This window comes from Thalassophryne amazonica, chromosome 18 (assembly GCF_902500255.1).
Source record: "Thalassophryne amazonica chromosome 18, fThaAma1.1, whole genome shotgun sequence".
Classification (NCBI taxonomy): Eukaryota; Metazoa; Chordata; class Actinopteri; order Batrachoidiformes; family Batrachoididae; genus Thalassophryne; species Thalassophryne amazonica.
Window position 1 is genome coordinate 27,901,319 of NC_047120.1, and position 15,413 is coordinate 27,916,731.

The window sequence follows — 15,413 nt, forward strand, 5'->3', positions numbered from 1 at the left end:
TTCCTGTCTGTTGGAAATTTCAAAATTAAGTGCAAAATGTCCATATAAAGTACTATTATATTTTATACTATTTAGTATTAGGATAAAATCTTTAGAATCTTTAGGATCTGCTAATTTACCGATACCAATCTGATACTCCGCCCCCCCTTTTTTTCAAAACAATTTTCCCCCTAATAAATACATTTAGGTCCAGAGGTAAAGTGTTGGTCTTAAGTGTTCAAACCCCATCCAGACAATCACTAAGGGCCCTTGAGCAAGGTCCTTAATCCCTGAGTTCTCCCCAGTGTAGTAAGCATCCTGCATGGCAATACCCTGACATCAATGTATGGGTGAATGTGAGGCATCATTGTAAAGAGCTTTGAGCTTCTAATTCAGTTGGAAAAGCGCTATATAAATGTATTCCATTTACCATCTGAAGATCAGAATTGTTTTTATTTATTTTTTACATTTCTGATATCGGGCAGCATGGTGAATTTGTGGTTTATTCGTGGTTTGCTGTGGTCTTTCTTTGTGGAGTTTGCATGTTCTCCCTGTGTTTGCGTGGGTTCTCTCCAGGTGCTCCGGCTTCCTCCTACCTCCAAAGACCTGCAGGATAGGTGAATGAAATGCATGTTAAATGTTGAAACGTAGAAATGTTAAATTGACCTGGGTTGGAGTGTGAATGAGCTGTCTATATGTGTCGGCCCTGCGACAGACTGGCCACTTGACCGGGGCATACACCACGTCGCACCCAATGAACACGGCCACAGGGATAGCCCCGATCCTCAACAGGACTAATCAGGTTCAGAAAATGAATGAAAATCCACTAATGTTGGCCCAAATATGACCTATACAATTGAAAATATCAAATTTGTGCATCCCAACTTAATATTGCTTTTCATTGTTACAATCATGTGGGTTTTGTTTGGTATCTCTATCTATCTATCTATGCATCTGTTGTGACACGGTTTGAGGTGCCCTTTGACATAACCCTGATCATCTTTGCCTGGCAAAAAGTGGAAAGACAAAGACAAATACAGAATTAGAAGAGCGCTCAGTTGAGTGTGTTCCTCAGCCACCGTCCTCTAGCTCAATTCATTTCATTTATATAGTGCCAAATCATAACAAAGCTGCCTCAAGGCACTTCACACGAGTAAGGTCTAACCTTACCAACCCCCCTGAGCAAGCACACAGGTGAGAGTGGTAAGAAAAAACTCCCTCTGATGATACTGAGGAACCAGACCAGATGCAGCTCCAAACCAAATTGCAACACAAAGTCTACTCTGGTGGCTCATCCCGGTCTGAAAATATTTGTCCATCAGAACAGGATTGTTACACTGAAAAAAGTGAAACACAGTGCACTTCATTCAAAGCACTTATTTACATTGGTCTAATGGAAAATTGTGGTTTCCAGTTTAAATCTGCTGGAATCACTTTACAAAATCATAAATATACATTGTGAGAAACTAAAAAAATTAGCTGTAACAAATTACATCAATTTTTTAAGTTGATCCAAAGTAGCATTTTTTTCAATGTACAGTTTAGGACCAAATGACACTTATCAATAAACAGTAATGGGTCTGAATGAGTTTTCTCATGAAGATCTGTGCATTAATTTTTGAAGAACATCAAAACATCTGATAATTGTCCAATAAGTGAAAAATAATTTCATGGATCCAGAATTTAATGGCTCACACCCCTCCGAGTTACATTAAAATGGATTCGATTTTGGGCAGTCTTGGTAACAAGAAACGACTGAGATGAAACCATTCTGTCTTCCTCCTTGGAAGACAGAATAACAGTAACTGACCAGAAAAACAAGGAAAAACAACTAACTCGATGAAGACAAAACGGATTTGAATGTTTGATAATCATCACCACCATTCCATTCACATCAGACTGCAATGAACAATTATTTTTTCATTGTTGAAATAAGAGTTGATTAAAAAAATAAGTTATTCAATTTGTCTGCTCCTCAGCTTTCTTAAAAAAAAAAAAACCCTCAGGATGCCCTTTGTCAAATACGATGAATGAATGAGTCCGACCTCTCCAAATAACTCCAAAACAATAAACGCTAAAATAAAAAGGTATATATATATATCACATGCATTCCTGCCATTTGCTGGACTTGTCAGGAATAAATAACCATCACATGCATAACTGGGAATTTAGGAGCAGGTATAACTGAATTTACATATATCTTGAAATGGGCTTAGTCCATCTCAGTGTGGTGGCTGCCGCTGCTTGTAAAACAGTTAATAAAGAAAAAAATATTTTCCCACTGACCAATGCCATCTTCATTTAACTTGTTCTGGAATCCCAACAGTTCAAAATATAAAGATGGTCAATTTATTTTTCAGTGCAGGGTGACAGCAGCTCATGAAGTGTTGGTTGGTTGTTCATAAAGGTTATTGGTTTGGACAGTGGCTGCTTCTGAGCAAGGCATGGAACGGTTTCTGCATGGGCTGAAGTATGAAGAAAATCTGGAAGACCTGGTGTCAGGAAGAGCATGTTGCCTTCATTGAACCAGAAAAACACATCAACCCCATTGAGTGAAGATGAAAGGAAAAAGAACTAAATCCTTTATCAAATAATATAAAATTAGTAATTGTCAAAATATCATTTTAGGTTGAGTGATTAACTGAAGAATAACTTCATTTCTCCAACACAGTAAAATCACCAGCATAAAACTAACACTGACAGTTTTAGTGATTTTACTATGAAGATGCTGATGTTGAGATGAGAAAAAGTTTATATATATATATATATATATATATATATATATATATATATATATATATATATATATGTTGGTTCAGAATTTAGGGGATGAAGTCAGTCAGATTTCAGGGTGAATTTAAAATAATTTGAGTGTTACTCTGTTAATACAAGGTTATTAACACATAACAATTAGCATAATGTATTTTTGAATTTTGTTTTTTTTATTTTGTTTTTTAAAACAAAAATCCTGCATTTTTAACATGTGCAGATAAGATAAAAAAGACACTAAATAAGACAGATGGAAAATTAAAATAAAATAACCTAAAATATAAATTAAAATTATGTATTGAACTAACTAGCTAGCTAACTAAGAGAGTTGGGTCAGATTTCTTTGAAATTTAATCAGTTATTAAATACAAATTACATGTCCAAGTTATAAAACCGGATTATAAAAAAAGTATTGTGATCTGAATGCTTTTAGATTACTTCAAATCCAGTTACTGAGAATGATGTACATAATACAAAAAAATTTGACATAACCACAAATATAACTTTTCTGGGTTGCATAATTTATAAGTTAAATTATAAATTAAAACAAAGCATCCCAAAACATATCTCTTTCAATGATCTGAAAATTGTCTTTTCATCTCATAACAAATTACCCATACTGCACTCAACATTTACCTTCTTGCGCACATTTTTTTTTAAATGAAAACAACAACAACAAACAAACAAACAAAACACACACACACACACACACACACACACACACACACACACACACACACACACACACACACACACACACATATATATATATATATATATATATATATATATGGCGACATTGTCAAGAATCAAAAGCTGTTTTTTTGTATTAAGTGGCGCAGAGTCTTAAAAAACAAAAACAAAAAACAAGCCGGACTGTTGGTTGATGAGTTAATACAATTGATGAGTTGAGTTAATACAACTGAATCATTTTAAAGGTACTTTAAAGGCACTTTTTAAGGCACTTTTAAAATGACCACACTTTAATCATCAAAATGTACTCAAGTAATCCTTAATAATGTAACTATAATCTGATTGCACATTTTTACAATGTAATCTGGTCTATTATATGTACACTTGGCTACCCAACCCTGCTAATAAACATATAATGGGAAAACAGCAAAATTTGAAAATTTACACTCGTGATCTATAAATACAGACACTAAACTTTTATAATTTAAAAAGGATGCCTGAAACCTGACAGTGACTTGCCACATAAAATGAAAATTAAAAAAAATTAAAACATATTTCAAACAAATGCTGGCATTGTTAAAGCAAGAAAATATAAGAGGCTAAAAAATGTGAAAGTTCGAATTCTATGAATGGATCCAAATAAAATTCAATCTTTGCCAGTACCCTGCTTTTGAGAAAGAGAGACAGAGAGAGAGAGAGAGAGAAAAGAAAGAAAAGGAAAAGGACGACGAACCCGTATCACGTGATGTGTTTTCACACAACGGAAGTCGAAAGGGCCTGTGTCAATTTCAACCAATCACAACGAAAGCGGGAGTTTGAACATTTACCTCAGCCAATCAAGTTTTTCAGGGGCGTCGACGACACGGCATACATACAGCACATAGCGATCTTACTTATTAGTATCTGTCGGTTTTTAGATATTTCAACTCAAACCAAATAGTAATAATACACCTAGGTGGACTGAAAAACACTTTTGGGCCTAAGAGACATCAAGCCGAAGTGGTAAGTAGCGTGCAACATATACCGCATGGGCTATAAGCTAACGTTAGCATTAGCAAGCACTGGTGGGAATCATCGTGGGCTCCGTGTAATTGCTGGATGCAACCGAACTATTGGTGCTGCTGAACACGGTAATAACGTTGTGTTATTTTGTAGTGAAACTTAAACCGGAGAGAACTATTTTTTTTAAAGCTGTTATCAAATTTAATCGTAAGCGTGGTGTAATTACGTTCAATTTCAATTTATTAATTTATATAGCGCCATCTCACGACAAAGTCGCCCCAAGGCGCTTCACACAATTCACAACACAAATGAAGCTAAAATCAAAATTAAAAGCAAGAAAAGCACAATGAAAAGATAAAACACAGTAGAATAAAAAGAAATTACAAAGCAAACACAAACATTAAATTAATAAGACAGTCTAAAAAAGTGGGTCTTCAGTCTTAATTTAAAAGTCTCCACCGTGTCAGACTGCCGAATAACAGCAGGTAGATCGTTCCAAAGAGCCGGACCACGGTAAGAGAAGGCTCTATACTCCACAGACTTCTTGTTCATCCTCGGAACACACAGAAGCCCTGCGTCCTGCGAATGCAAGGGCGTCGCGGGTATGTAGGGCTTAACCAAGTCCGCCAGGTAGGAAGGTGCCAGTCCATGAACAATTTTATAAACCAACAATAAAACTTTAAAATCTGATCTGGCAGAAACCGGTAGCCATTGAAGGGATGCCAGAATGGGAGTATGTGGTCAAACCTTCTACTTTGTGTCAAAGTCTTGCAGCAGCATTCTGTACCAACTGAAGTCCTCGAATGCTAGACTGCGGCAGGCCAGAAAATAAAGCATTCCAATAATTCAGTCTGGAAACGCATGTATCAAAGTGTCAGCGTCAGCCATAGACAGGATGGGACGAATCCTCGCCACATTTCGCAGATGAAAGAAGGCAGTCCTCGTAATGTCTCTAATATGGGGGCCAAAAGACAATGCAGGATCGAAAAGTACTCCAAGATTCCTCACTTTGTCTGTATGATGCACAACACACGAACCAAAATTAAGCGCCAAGTGGTCAAAATGATGCCGATGTCTAGCTGAACCAAGAACAATCATTTCAGTCTTATCAGAATTCAAGAGTAGGAAATTACTAGACACCCAACTTCTCACAGATATAAGGCAATCTTCCATGGCTTTTATATGGGCAAGATTACCAGCAGTTACCAGCATTTACAACCCCTGGCAATAATTATGGAATCACCGGCCTCGGAGGATGTTCATTCAGTTGTTTAATTTTGTAGAAAAAAAGCAGATCACAGACATGACACAAAACTAAAGTCATTTCAAATGGCAACTTTCTGGCTTTAAGAAACAGTATAAGAAATCAGGAAAAATAATTGTGGCAGTCAGTAATGGTTACTTTTGTAGACCAAGCAGAGGGAAAAAAATATGGAATCACTCAATTCTGAGGAATAAATTATGGAATCACCCTGTAAATTTTCATCCCCAAAACTAACACCTGCATCAAATCAGACCTGCTCGTTAGTCTGCATCTAAAAAGGAGTGATCACACCTTGGAGAGCTGTTGCACCAAGTGGACTGACATGAAGCATGGCTCCAACACGAGAGATGTCAATTGAAACAAAGGAGAGGATTGTCAAACTCTTAAAAGAGGGTAAATCATCACGCAATGTTGCAAAAGATGTTGGTTGTTCACAGTCAGCTGTGTCTAAACTCTGGACCAAATACAAACATGGGAAGGTTGTTAAAGGCAAACATACTGGTAGACCAAGGAAGACATCAAAGCGTCAAGACAGAAAACTTAAAGCAATATGTCTCAAAAATTGAAAATGCACAACAAAACAAATGAGGAACGAATGGGAGGAAACTGGAGTCAACGTCTGTAACCGAACTGTAAGAAACCGCCTAAAGGAAATGGGATTTACATACAGAAAAGCTAAACGAAAGCCATCATTAACACCTAAACAGAAAAAAACAAGGTTACAATGGGCTAAGGAAAAAGCAATTGTGGACTGTGGATGACTGGATGATTGCCTGAAGAGAACATGTAAATTTCCACAGTCATTGATGATATGGGGCTGCATGTCAGGTAAAGGCACTGGGGAGATGGCTGTCATTACATCATCAATAAATGCACAAGTTTACGTTAATATTTTGGACACTTTTCTTATCCCATCAATTGAAAGGATGTTTGGGGATGATGAAATCATTTTTCAAGATGATAATGCATCTTGCCATAGAGCAAAAACTGTGAAAACATTCCTTGCAAAAAGACACATAGGGTCAATGTCATGGCCTGCAAATATTCCGGATCTTAATCCAATTGAAAATCTTTGGTGGAAGTTGAAGAAAATGGTCCATGACAAGGCTCCAACCTGCAAAGCTGATCTGGCAACAGCAATCAGAGAAAGTTGGAGCCAGATTGAAGAGTACTGTTTGTCACTCATTAAGTCCATGCCTCAGAGACTGCAAGCTGTTATAAAAGTCAGAGGTGGTGCAACAAAATACTAGTGATGTGTTGGAGCGTTCTTTTGTTTTTCATGATTCCATAATTTTTTCCTGAGAATTGAGTGATTCCATATTTTTTCCCCTCTGCTTGGTCTAAAAAAGTAACCGTTACTGACTGCCACAATTTTTTTTTCCTGATTTCTTATAGTGTTTCTTAAAGCCAGAAAGTTGCCATTTGAAATGACTTTAGTTTTGTGTCATGTCTGTGATCTGCTTTTTTTTATACAAAATTAAAGAACTGAATGAACATCCTCCAAGGCCGGTGATTCTATAATTTTTGCCAGGGGTTGTACAATTGAGTATCATCAGCATAACGATGAAAGGCAATCCCATAATGCCACAGAATATGCCCAAGGGGCGCTATATAAAGTGAGAAAAGCAAAGGACCTAACACAGACCCCTGTGGAACCCCAAATTTCATTTTACCAAGGCCAGAAGTAGTTGTTATACACAACACAATAAGAACGACTGGACAAGTATGACATCAGCCAAGCAAGAACAATTCCATTCATCCCAAAGTAATTTTCCAGCCTATCAAGTATTACACGATGATCCACAGTATCAAACTCAGCACTAAGATCCAAGAGCACTAAAACCATTGTGGTGTCCGAATCCATTGCACACAGAAAGTCCTTCACCACTCTGGTAAGCGCTGTCTCTGTGGAGTGATGTTTTCTGAAAGCAGACTGAAGTGGCTCAAAAAGATCATCGTTGTATGTGTTGAAATAGTAAAGTGCACGGAAGCCATTGTGCTAACACATTGATCTATGTATAACACTGGATAGCTTATTGGCCAATAATATTTATGAAGCAAACAGGCCGCCATATTACTACTCCGACCTCCCGCTCCTGAACGATCTTTAATGAGGCGCACGCAACTTTTTTCTTTATAATTTTGTTAAAAAAAAATAACTTCATGTGCAGCTGTAAACTGCGCAAATCGCCAGATCAAAGGCTGTGGACGAACATTTCACCCGTGATTATGATTGAAATGGGAAGTAATGAACAATAATTTGAAGAGTTCTATCCCTTATTCCAGCATATAGGAAAAGATGATGATAATAATAATAATAATAATAATACAAGCTTATTAACTCAACATGTGTAGCCACATGTTGAGTTTTGTGTTGGACGAACTATTTTAAGACATTTATAAGGTCTACTTGTGCATAGTTTTGGCACTTTACGCGTTGTTGCTACGAGCTTTATTACTTATATTAGGGTGAAGCTCGTAGAGCTGTGTGTAATAAATGTCATTGCAGGGAAAACTAACTCCCCTCTAGCTGGTTAAGTGGTGTTTTATTCTTTTAGTGCAACTATTAAAAAAAAAAAAAAAATCCACTATTTCTGTATTATCCATCATGACTTTTGTTATCCATACACTTTTGTTCATGATATGGTACCAATACACACACACACACACACACACACACACACACACACACACACACACACACACACACACACATATATATATATATATATATATATATATATATATATATATATATATATATATATATATAAGCTTGCTAATGATTCCACAAAACTTGTATAAACTTTGATTAAAGAATGATAATTTTTAGAATTGAGTATTTGTCCCAGTGAGCTATGAGTAAAGTGAGAATAGAAGGGAAGAAAGTGTCAAAGTAATAAAAGAAAGAAAGAAAATAAATCAGATAGCTAATCATGGCAGGCATAGATTAGGAGGGATCAGCCTTACATTATCCGAAGAACAAAAATAAGTAAATGAGAGAATCAACTCAGTTATTACTTGAAATTGTTGACGTTCTAATAAGCTGTCTATGTGCGGTCCGCATAAGTTTGGAGTGGTAAGCTGGCTGCCAGTTTGCTTCAGCAGATTGTATGGAGTGTGTGGGCCAATGAGCTATCCAGTAACATATACAGATCAATGTGATAACACAATAAGCCTTTGTACACTCTCTTCCGGGTCTTGCGCGCAAGGTCAAAGAGCAAGAGGTGTAAACTGCAGTCTCTAGGCATCATGACTGACTGTGGGCAGCGAGAATGACAGAGACTTTGATTGTTTTTCCCGTTGGAGTGTTGATTCCTTGAAAGGTTTTTTGTGAAAATGTGGTATTGGTGTCCAAGGAAGAAAAACTGAAGCTTATGCTGCACATGAGCTGAAAATTCAGGTTTTGTTCGACTTGACCCACTGCTGATAGGCAGTGTCTATTCGTAAACATGGAATCAGCTGATCGCTGTTTTGCTTTGTGGACCTCTATAAATCTTGTGCACTACATTCATATTTCCGAGTGTGTGAAATAAAGTATTTGTGAAGAATAAGATTATTATCATCGATCTGGTTCGTGAATGGCAGCTGAATGGTAAAGTAAGTCCCTTCGGCTGCTCCCTTGTTTGCACTCGGGGTCGCCACAGCAAATCCAAGGTGGATCTGCATGTAGAATTGGCACAGATTTTATGCCGGATGCCCTTCCTGACGCAACTCCACATTACATGGAGAAATGTGGCAGGGGTGGGATTTGAACCTGGAGCCTTCTGAACTGAAACCAAGCGCATTAACCACTTGGCCACCACCCTTCCGGCAGCTGAATGGTGTCTCCAGTAAATAATCGTGAAGGAACGGCCTGGCCCATATCCCTGCATGTTCTGTGTCATTTATTGAATAATGGACACAGGTGGGATAAAATGCACTGATTTGTATTACACCAGAGCTAGGTGACAGATTACGCTGCCCTTTTAAAAGATGACGATGGCAAATCATCCCCCAACCTGTTATCCTAACTCGGGGCTGGCTGGATGATAACAGCGGCATGACTCGATGGCACTGCCGCGCATTTAACACGCACACTGCCACACAGTTCGCTGGGCCAACGTGACCCACTGGATGCTGCACTGTGTACTGCTGGACGCTGCATTATATAAAATAATTATTTTGTAATAATTTATTCTCAGAGATTGGCTGATAAATCGCTCTGGAAGCACAGAGGAATTTTCTCCAGCAGCTTTTCTTGTGTGCTTCATGGGGTGGAGAAAGCGTTTGGGATAATCTTAAAGGTAATTATTTACAAAATTTATATTGTAATGGCTTGGTACAACAGTTGCATTTTCACTCCTTATAAGCATCTGTAAAAAACTTATGTTTAGTATGGATTTAGACAGCAGGGCTGTGAAAACTCCGCGGATCCGCGGGATTTCACGGATTTCATCATGGGGGGGGGGGGGGGTGTTAGTGATGTACTCTTTAATCGTGGACATCACTGAGTTTTTAAAATGCTTATCGCAAAGCGTTCCCTTTTTTACGACATCGTGTAAGTTTTATAAGTCCGCGGACACTGATCTGTGTGTTACAGATACAAATCAGTTTCGCGGAGGAAAAATTGCACTCAAAGTGTAGCTGTTACGACAGTTGTCGTAAAGCAGGACTGGTTGGTTGCTGTGACGACGCTGTGTGACTCCTGTGCGGCACTTAAGCTAAATGTAGCATGTGGCCATCCCAAAATTTTAGAGCTTTCAAGTTTTTAAAAGAATTGTGCAGCATGTCTGTCACGGAGCGACGTTGCACAGAGAGAAGATGGCAAGAAAGACGGTTTGAAAAATTCTTATAAGGACAAGAGTCCGTGGCATCGTCGCTGGCTTCATCAACACACCTGAAAGATAAAAGAAACGGGAAAAGTGAAGTGTGCTATCAGGAAAACATGGTAAGAATTTTTCTCTCCTTGGAAAATAAACTTTCTGCTGTTCAAACAGGATTTTAGACAAGATTTTGTGACTTTTTTCACTAATCTAGACTTTCTTTCATTGTAAAAAAGACATTGTGGGTTTGAATGGATTTAGGCTGCATGAATTTACACAATATGTGACGTTTTACTATAAGGTATGTTGTTGATATTTTACCATGATTTTGCAAATATTCTACAAGCTTTAGCTGTGGTTTTTGAAATGCTGTAAGAGTCTTTTCAGTCTTCATAAATTTCATGTAGTTTAATTGTTCTGAGTTGATGCATAATTTGATTTACAATTAAAAGGGAAATCATTCCAGGTCTTACTTCCATGTCATATTCTGTTATTTCAACATCATCATTGACAGGTCAAATAAAAGGGTTGAATGTAGGATCATTTAAACATGCACTGATTTTGAGATTTGTTCTTCCAGGAGATGCTAAAAAAGTATCATTCGATTAAAAAATTAATTCTGGGGCCCCACAGAGCCCTAGACCCCAGCTCCTGGATGCTGCCCCCCCCCCGACCCCTGCAAATTTTCCTCGGATTTCACAATTTTCATTTCACTGCCCTGAGACAGTTGTTTGACTGACGCTGTCACTGACCGACTGAGCGTCTGTTTACGTTTTTAAACCTCTCGACCTTTGAACCAACCTTGTCGCGCATGCACATTCCCAGAGTGTGAAATGCTTATCAGGATAATATCCACAAGAACTGTTTAGCTGAGTGAACATTTTATATTCATAAAGTGTTCGACCTATTTTTATTATTACCAAATAAAGCTACACAGTTTTTTAATTACTTAATTTAATTAACTGCCGTAACTGCATCTGTTAATGTAGTGCTAATGAAAATATTGCTCTTGTACTACGTTTACTATTTTTTTCAATATCAGTGGCAGAGGTTTGGATCACACTACTTGTGAATCCCAAAATAATCTTAGCTGGCATGTTGCCCGTGGGGAGCCACAGGCTCTAGATTGGGTAGTTTTTATAAAATAGGTATCTGACGTGTGGTAGTAAATTATGCATAGTTTCTATAATGAGTTGTAATGGTGTGTGAGTCCAGAATGTTTTTAGAACCTTAAGACTGCAACAGTTTTTAGATGAAGAACTCAGCCCTTTTATTTCCTGTAAACTACATTTTTTTAATGTTAATTTATTGTCTTAGCGTATTTATAAATTGTTTCAGTTCTTGTTGTCATATACACACTAATTATTATTATTGTTATTATCACTGTTCTCCCATGGTGCATTGCAGCACAATGTCCATTGTTTACTGGTTAGATAAAATTGCTAATTTCTTCAAAAATATTTGTCCTATCAACTTTCTGTTTTTGCAGCGTTCGTCCTTGACCCAAAATATATAAGCATACCAAACAGCAGATGTCAGCTGTTTGGTAAGTAGAATAGTTTCTGTGTGTTCAAAGCCGTACACATGCACGCACACATACAGAGGCCACTTGGGTATTATAATATACAACCCCAATTCCAATGAAGTTGGGACATTGTGTAAAATGTAAATAAAAACAGAGTACAATGATTTTCAAATCCTCTTCAACCTATATTCAGTTGAATACACCACAAAGACAAGATATTTAATGTTCAAACTGATAAACTTTATTGTTTTTGTGCAAATATTTGCTCATTTTGAAATGGATGGCTGCAACACGTTTCAAAAAGCTGGAACAGTGGTATGTTTACCACTGTTACATCACCTTTCCTTCTAACAACACTCAATAAGCGTTTGGGAACTGAAGATACTAATTGTTGAAGCTTTGTAGGTGGAATTCTTTCCCATTCTTGCTTGATGCATGACTTCAGTTGTTCAACAGTACGGGGTCTCCGTTGTCGTATTTTGCACTTCATAATGCGCCACACATTTTCAATGGGCTACAGGTCTGGACTGCAGGCAGGCCAGTCTAGTACCCGCACTCTTTTACTATGAAGCCACGCTGTTGTAACACGTACAGAATGTGGCTGGGCATTGTCTTGCTGAAATAAGCAGGGACGTCCCTGAAAAAGACGTTGCTTGGATGGCAGCATGTGTTGCTCCAAAACCTGGATGTACCTTCAGCATTGATGGTGCCATCATAGATGTGTAAGTTGTCCATGCCATTGGCACTAACACACCGCCATGCCATCACAGATGCTGGCTTTTGAACTTGGTGCTGGTAACAATCTGGATGGTCTTTTTTCCTTTTTTGTGTGATGGAGGACACGGCGTCCATGATTTCCAAAAACAATTTGAAATGTGGACTCATCAGACCACAGCACACTTTTCCACTTTGCGTCTGTCCATTTCAAATGAGCTCTGGTCCAGAGAAGGCGGCAGCGTTTCTGGATGTTGTTGATGTATGGCTTTCGCTTTGTATGGTAGAGTTTTAACTTGCAGTTGTAGATGTAACGATGAACTGTGTTAACTGACAATGGTTTTCTGAAGTGTTCTGAGCTCATGCGGTAAGATCCTTTACACAGTGATGTCTGTTTTTAATGCAATGCCGCCTCAGGGATCGAAGGTTACGGGCATTCAGTGTTGGTTTTCGGCCTTGCTGCTTGCTTGTAGAAAGTTCTCCAGATTCTCAACTTGCAATTGAACGTTGAGAAACATTGTTCTTAAACTGTTGGACTATTTTTTTTTTCACGCAGTTGTTTACAAAGTGGTGATCCTCGCCCCATCTTTGCTTGTGAATGACTGAGCCTTTTGGGGATGCTCCTTTTATACCCAATCATAAATTCAAATTCAAATTTATTAATTTATATAGCGCCAATTCACGACAAAATTGTCTCAAGGTGCTTCACAACATAAAAACAGTTAAAAATTTAAAACACAATAAAAAAAAAACATAAGAAAAAAAAAATAGCAGTAAAAAAGTACAAGATTAAAAACACATCATAACACTAATGATAAGACAGGGAAAATAAATGAGTCTTTAAATGTGATTTAAAGGTCTCCACAGTGTCCGACTGCCGAATGTGTGCCGGCAGATCGTTCCACAGAGCTGGGTCACGATCGGAGAAAGCTCTGTGACCAGCAGACCTCTTATTCACCCTGGGAACACACAGAAGTCCTGCACCCTGAGAACTCAGGGCCCGAGCTGGTACATAGGGGCTTATCAAGTCAGCCAGATAGGGAGGTGCAAGTCCATGAACAATTTTATAAAGTAAAATCAGTACTTTAAAATCCGATCTTGCAGAAACAGGAAGCCAGTGCAGGGACGCCAAGATTGGCGTAATGTGGTCAAACTTTCTGCTCCGTGTCAAAAGTCTGGCAGCAGCATTCTGAACCAATTGAAGACCCCTGATCCTGGGTAAGCCAGAGAATAGAGCATTACAATAGTCCAATCTAGAAGAGACAAACGCATGAATCAAAGTCTCAGCATCAGCCATAGACAGAATAGGACGAATCCTCGCTATATTTCGCAAATGAAAAAAGGCAGTCCTTGTAATGTCTCTAATGTGGAGATCAAAGGACAATGCAGGATCAAAAATTACTCCAAGGTTCCTCACTTTATCCGTATGATGTATAACACATGGACCTAAGCTAAATGCCAGCTGATCAAATTGATGCCGATATCTCGCTGGACCAAAAACCATAACCTCAGTCTTATCAGAATTTAAAAGTAGGAAGTTACTAGACATCCAACTTCTCACTGATGCAAGACAATCCTCCAAGGACTTTATGTGAGTAAGATTACCAGCAGTTATTGGCATAGCAATGAAAGGGAATCCCAAAACGCCGCAATATATTCCCGAGGGGTGCTACATAAAGAGAAAAAAGCAAGGGGCCCAAAACGGATCCCTGACGAACCCCAAACTTCATGTCTCTACGATCGGAGGAGGTTCCATTACACAATACACAGTAGGAACGACTAGACAGGTACGACGTCAGCCATGCAAGAGCAGTTCCAGTAATCCCAAAGTGATTCTCCAGCCTATTGAGTAGAATATGGTAATCCACAGTGTCAAATGCAGCACTAAGATCCAGCAGCACCAGGACCGTAGTGATATCCGAGTCCATTGCTCGCAAAAGGTCATTCGCTACTTTAGTAAGTGCTGTCTCTGTGGAGTGAAATCTTCTAAAAGCAGACTGCAGTGGCTCAAAAAGATTATTCTCGGTGAGATAGTCCACGAGCTGTCGCGAGACCACTTTTTCCAGGATTTTAGAACAAAATGACAGATTTGATATCGGTCTTCAATTCTTCAATACACTAGGGTCGAGATTAGATTTTTTAAGTAATGGTTTGATCACTGCAGACTTAAAACACCTAGGAACAGATCCAGAAGTCAATGAGAGATTTACAATTTCCAGCACAGTTGGTCCAAGAATGGGCCACAAGTCCTTAAACAATTTCGTTGGTATAGGATCAATTAAACAGGTTGTGCTTTTAGTAGACGTCACGAGCTTCGTCAGTGCGCCTAACGAGATACCGTCAAAATCTGTAAATCTGGATACCACCTCAGTGGGCGCATCCACCTCCACAGCAGTATGCAGTGGTTGGGCCAAAGCCTGCTGAGATATACTCAACCTAATATCCTCAATTTTCTTCTCGAAGTAATCCAAGAAGTCCTGTGCTGAGAAAGGAGAGTGAATAACAGGTGGCTGTCCATGAATAAGAAATGCTATAGTTTCAAACAAAAACTTGGAATTATGCTTATTTTTATTAATCAATTCAGAATAATAGGCACGCTTTGTAGCCAGTAGTGCCTGCTTATAATCCAAGACAGCATCTCGCCATGCAAGATGGAACACCT

The 15,413-nt window shown here is 38.4% G+C and overlaps 1 protein-coding gene across 2 annotated transcripts in view; it reads left to right on the top strand.

Moving 5' to 3' along the window:
* The first annotated feature begins 4,276 nt into the window (after positions 1–4,276).
* bub3 (BUB3 mitotic checkpoint protein) overlaps positions 4,277–15,413 on the top strand; it is a 28,287-nt gene continuing 17,150 nt past the window's right edge. The window contains exon 1 of one of the 2 annotated variants that reach the window (XM_034193841.1): positions 4,277–4,443. The gene's annotated coding sequence lies outside the window, so the exon portion shown is untranslated. The remainder of the gene's footprint in view (positions 4,444–15,413) is intronic. The other variant, XM_034193840.1, reaches the window with a different exon arrangement.